General features: G+C 39.2%; 1 protein-coding gene across 1 annotated transcript in view; it reads right to left on the reverse strand.

Moving 5' to 3' along the window:
* Positions 1–6,000, reverse strand: part of LOC102893768 (T-cell surface glycoprotein CD1a) — an 85,441-nt gene that overhangs the window by 51,576 nt on the left and 27,865 nt on the right. The window lies entirely within an intron of this gene.

Here is a 6,000-nt window from a genome sequence, read left to right on the forward strand (position 1 = left end):
TCTACCCTCTAACATCATCTCTCACCCTAGTTTCACTTGCTCTGTAACTTAGCCTTGCTGATATGCTTTCAGTTCCTCTACTGTGCAAAGCTTCTTCCTGCCCAAGGTTTTTATACAAACAGTTCCCTCTGCTTGGAAAGCTCTTGACCTCTCCTCCCCTCACCCTCTTCCAATGCCTAGTTATTTCCTACTCATATCTAAATTCAAAAGTAATTTCTCAAAGGAGTTTTCCTAGACCTCCCAGACTCTGTGTGAGCAAAGGCAGAACTAGGTCAGCCTCTACCTCCACTTCTTGTACACTAGTGTGCTTTGTGAACCTGTTCCCCCAGCACTTATCAGAGTTTGTAATTATAGAAATGTTCATGTCTGTGTGTGTGTGTGTGTGTGTGTGTGTGTGTGTGTGTGTGTGTATCTTCTTCTCAATCAACTGGAGAGCTGCCAAAATTCAAGGATCATGTCTCCTTATTCTGGTTCCTTCCATTTTGCCAACATTAACGCTTCCAACCTCCCAAACTCAACTGTAGAATAGGCTCTGCCTCTCACTCTACTCTGGATCTTGCAGATAACCCTTACCTAGCCTATATTATTATGCTAGTGTTGCCCCAAAACAGTTTAAGATGACAGAGAAAAATTACTGTTGCTATAAATAAGGGGTTATGTGATTAAGACATAAAATTGCCCAAATAGTGAGTAAAGGACTAGGTAAGAGGGGAGCTGTGGATGGAAGTTAAAAGAAACATGATTATATGGATCATGGTACGTCTAACTTTCTTCAAATTGTCACCCTCTCTTTAAAAACTTGAAGAGTTCTATATAGTTTATCTGCATGTCAAAATTTTCAAGTGCTAACATCCTTCCAGACTTAAAGACAAGAACTGTTTTTTATCAACAAAAAGCCAGGCAGTATATAACCTGCAGAAGTTGGAGTTATCTGGAGATACACAACAGTCAGTTGACTCAGATACTTTTTAGCTATTACAACTTTCACTGTTTTCTCCTGGGGAGAGACTCATTAAATCACCCAACAACCTTTCAGAGTAAGACTAACAGCCACATATTGGGGGTCAGGAGACCAGAGCACAGGGAAGTGGTGATTTCCCCAAGGCTTCACAATTATCCCTAGGTGGGAAGAAGTCAACCCTGACACTTTCCACTTTGCCCAGGAGCTGACTGTGGTTCATGCCCCTAGGTTAATCATGCCTTTCACTGCTGGACTATTTTTGGTTTTCAAAGAGCTTTCACACATGCCATTTTGTTTAATCCCCATAAGGACTGTGAGAGATAGGGATCATTCTCCTTAATTTGTAAATGAGGAAATCAAATCAAAGAGAGAACATACAACCCTCTGAGGCAAAGTATAATAATGACTTGGGTTGACACTAGAATTTTGATCTTCTAACTCCTATTCCAGCATACCTCCTTTTCTCAGGGCTGCTTTCTGAGGTCCTACCTCCTATTCTGAGGAGCAGCTGAAGTGATATGTCCTGTGTGGTTTCCTTTAACCTTGGGAAGTCTATAATCCTAGGTCATCACAGGTAAAGAGTAGGAATTTCCTGAATGGGAGAGAGGTTGGACTAGAAACAAAGAATCACAGATGATTTGGCTAAAAAAAGCCACAGATATCATTGGTTATAGAATTTGTACTATCGGAAGCCCACGTATCATGAAGGCTTTGCCAGTATTACCACCTCCCCCGACCCACCTTCCCCGTGAGAGAAACAATGGTACCTGCTTACTGCTGATTACCCAGCTGGTTTCTAAGTCTATTGTCTTTGCACTGTATTCTGGATCTGGCAGATCTTGCATTGGTTCTGATCATCACTTGTTGATCTGCTTAAGTTCTCTTTTTACTCCTGTCATTACTTTTTGATTCTTTTTACCTCTAGCGTTACTGTTCAGTTGACTGGCTTCATTTAAGTTTCTGAAATAAAACTTTCCTGTTGATTTCCAGAGTTATTTTTGTTTTGTTCTGATTTATATTAATCATACACACATACAACTATATGAAATTAACTGACTCATTTATTTTCTCATCTTTTGCCTCTGGTCTTACTCAACACTATATCCCCAGTGGTGACAACACTGACTAGAACATTAGTAAGTGGTCAATAAACATTTGTTAAGCAAGAAAATTGCCAACCACACCTTCGACCTCTGCAATTATTCTAAGCACTTTACAGCCATTGATTTATTTAATCCCAATAGAGACCCCACATGGTATCTTACTGGTTTTGTTCACTGCTGTCTTTACACCTAGAACAGTCCTTGGGACAGTTTAGGCATGCAAATATTTTTCCAAAAAAATGAAGATAAATAGTATTAACCCACATTTTATTGCTGGGAAAAAAATAAATACAGAAATTTTAGATAACTTCCACCAGCTTATAAGTATTGACTCTAGACTATAATTCAAGTGTCTTCTTCACAAATATCATGTTCTTTGCACTGTACTATACATCTTCCCCAATATTACGCCCAGGGAACACCTGAATATGCTGCTGGGTAGAACCCAAAATGGAGAGAGTAGGTTAGAGTGAGGGAGAGCAAGGAGCTTCAGCCCTGAAGACACTTGGGAAGCCTCCTCTGCAGAGAGTCAAACCTAAGACATATATAAATAGTAAGAGTATGAGTGTGTAGTTTGTGTGTGTGCATGTGTGTGTGAGAGAGACAGACAGACAGACACAGCAGAGACAGAGAGAGAGACAGAGAATGGAAAGGGGAAATAAGAGTTAAAACTCATTATTCCATTATACAGTATTCAAGGTAACAACAGTGAAAATAGCAAGCATTGATGGAGAAAACAGAAGCCTGGGAACTGCAGACTTGTGGACATACGCTTCATATATCCTAAAGTTAAACAAGAATCGTGCGCCTTATGCTATGTTCCTATAGCAGAGGCAGAGAATCTAAAAAGTAGATTCAAAGATTCCCACACCACATCTGCAAATCCACAGTGGATGAATACCTACTGTGCACAGTATATTGAAATAGGCACTATGCATATCAAACAGTAATCCAGGTCTAGATGTAACCTAGCAATTCTACTCCTGAGTACATATGTACATATACATACAGACAGACAGACATAGACGGATAGACAGACAGATACCTATGTACACCCAAGAAACATCCTCATAGTAGCAGTTTGTAATGACCACAAACTGTGTTTTTATTTATCAACTCAGATATAATTGTGCTTCTTTAAATAAAGCCCACGTACTTTTTTCTTTAGTTTTGGGATACTCTCATATACCTTTTTGATGGGTGCTTCTCCATTATCTTTACTATTCTCTTCTAGACTTTCATTGATATATGTGCTGGAGAGTCTTATTCTCTACTTTATATCTCTTTAGCTCATTTTTATACTTTCCTTCTTTTTATCTCTCAGTGCATTTTGAGGTCATTTCTTAGTAGCTATTTCAACTTCACTAACTTTACTACCTTCACTGTCTCTGTTTTGCTATTTGTCTACTCACTTAATGTTAGAGACTAACTTCTCAGTTTTTTATAATTTGATTTTTTTAATCTTCCTATTCTTTTTATCATACTGTCCTATTTTCATTATGGTTTCTATTCCTTCTTCTAGCTTATTAAACATTTTGAGCATACTCATTTTCTTTCACATTATTTTATTATCTTTAATTTTTGGCATTTGAATTTTCTTATTGTGTCTGCTCTTTTACCAATGTAAATTTACTTTTTGTGCCTTCGTCTTCACAGATGGTTTTGTTCATGTTTTAATTTTTTTTTTTCCCTGCCACAGTCCCATCTGACCTAGATTGTGGGAAAAGTCTATGCAAAATTCTTTTGCATTTGCTTCTGCTAAGGCCCTGGGAAAGTCAATGGCACTAAACCAGTCCTTGTGTTAATTTCTCAGCATATGGTTCACACTCTGTGCAGACAATAAAATATTGAGGCCTCAAACCAGTGCATATCACAGGGCTTAGGTTTTAAATTCTCCAGGATAATTTTTCTTTTTCATTTTACTCAAAGCCCTAGTAGGTTTTCTTATCACTTCCAGGGCCAGTGTGCAGGCTTTTCTTGCCCCTTTGTCATAGACTTTACACCTGGTAGAGGACCCAGTTTAATGCAGAATTAAGAGCTTTTGCAAAACTCCACATCTCATGAACCCAAGGCAAAGTCTCCTTCCCTTGAATGAGCAAATCAAAGCCAGCCCCCAGCATCCAGGCATAACCAAAGCATCCATGAGCTACCACTCTGTGACCTCAGTTTTACTATCACAGATGTAATACTTTTCTTTGTTATAGGCATGGTTGTTTGAGCTTGACTGTGTCACATATCACCTTTAGGTTACATTTCATTTAACATTTACAAGTCTTTGAAGTATGTGTTGGGATAGGTGGGCAAGCTCTAGTACCTTATTCTGTCTTGTCAGAAACTGTCCACTATGTTTTGTTCTGAGCAGGGTGGGCAAGCTCTAGTACCTTATTCTGTCTTGTTGTCAGAAACTGTCCACTATGTTTTGTTCTGAGCATCATGATTGAAGAGAAGCAATAACAATTATATTCTGCCCAGAAGAGGTCATTCAAAATGGGAAAAGGTCTGAAACCATCAAAATGAAGAACAATTTAAGGGACCATGGATGTCTAGCCAGGGTTTGAAGTTCTGTCATGAAGAAATGAGAACTCTCATTATTCAGTGGCTTTGGCTGGTGACATTAGGTCCAGTGTGTGAAAGTTACCAGAAGACAAAATTTAGCTCAACACAAGAATGAGAAATTTTTATATTGGCTTTTAGAGGTATCCAATAAAAGATGGTCTGATTTTTTGTGAACTCCGACAATAGAGAGGGGTATACTGGACTGAATGACCATCTGCCAAATGTGCTTTTGAAGAGTTTACTGCATGGAGTGAGGTCTTGCAATTCTAAGATTCTTTGGTTTTGTGATGAAATTCTAATCTTGTGGATTCACCTTTCATAGTCTGTGGCTCGAGTAGCTTGGAAATCTAAGCTTATGGTTTAGACATATCGTGGAGACATTAACCATCAATGAAATGAAACAAAGTTCATAGAGTAATCAAAAGATGGAGGAAAACACATCTCACAATCCCCAGGTGATGTCAAGGAGAGGAACACCTGCCTTTTGTGATGGTCCCTTTCCTGCTCCATGACCCATAATTTACAAAGCAGATGCCTTTGAAGTTACCCTTATGTAACAGACACATAGCTACATCTGCCAGTTTTTTTAAACCATATGTTGACATACCTCTTGACTCCTTCACTCTTGTTTCTTTATCCCTACAGCATTCTTTCATATTCTTTCTCCTTCCCTTCTTCTCCCTTCCCCTCCCTCCCTCTCAATCATCTATCACCTTCTTTCTGGCTGTCCTACATCTAAATCCACATACAGCCAAGTCATTCCATTCCTACTTTCCACTCCCTTCCTCCTCCTTACTCCACTGTCTCATCCCTTCTCTCTGCCACAGCTCTTGATTAGAGCACTCATCCACATCTCAAATGTAAATGTGCCTGGAGTATTTTAGGGGTTCAAAGCTCAGTCAAGGGGCATAAAACTGGGTTTCTTCTATCGTGAGTGCTATGGCAGAGCTCTGGTACTGACCCCTTGAGTCAGTTTCTGTTTCACCACAGTGTAGGCTTTAGAGATGACATGTCAACCAAGGGTCAAACCAATGAGTGAAATGAGCTTGGGAAAGTGAACTTGCCTCTCCTTACTATAATGCTTTTAACTGCTAATATTTCTTGAACAGTTTCTATGTGCCAGTGCTATAGTAAACACTTTACATTCATTTTCTCTTTCAATTTTCACAAAAGCCTGACAAGTTAGGTACCATCATCAACATTTTACAGATGACAAAACCAAGGCTTAGAAATGCAAAGTAACTTGCCCAAGATTATATAGTTAGAGGGTGGCAGAGACAGGATTTGAGCCCAAAGCCAGCTTCTTAACTACTCAAGAATTCCATCTCCACCAGAGGAGGTGAGGAAGAATCTTGGCTCCTCTGTCCCACCCAGTGCTGT

This window comes from Pteropus alecto, unplaced genomic scaffold (genome assembly GCF_000325575.1).
Source record: "Pteropus alecto unplaced genomic scaffold, ASM32557v1 scaffold106, whole genome shotgun sequence".
Taxonomy (NCBI): domain Eukaryota; kingdom Metazoa; phylum Chordata; class Mammalia; order Chiroptera; family Pteropodidae; genus Pteropus; species Pteropus alecto.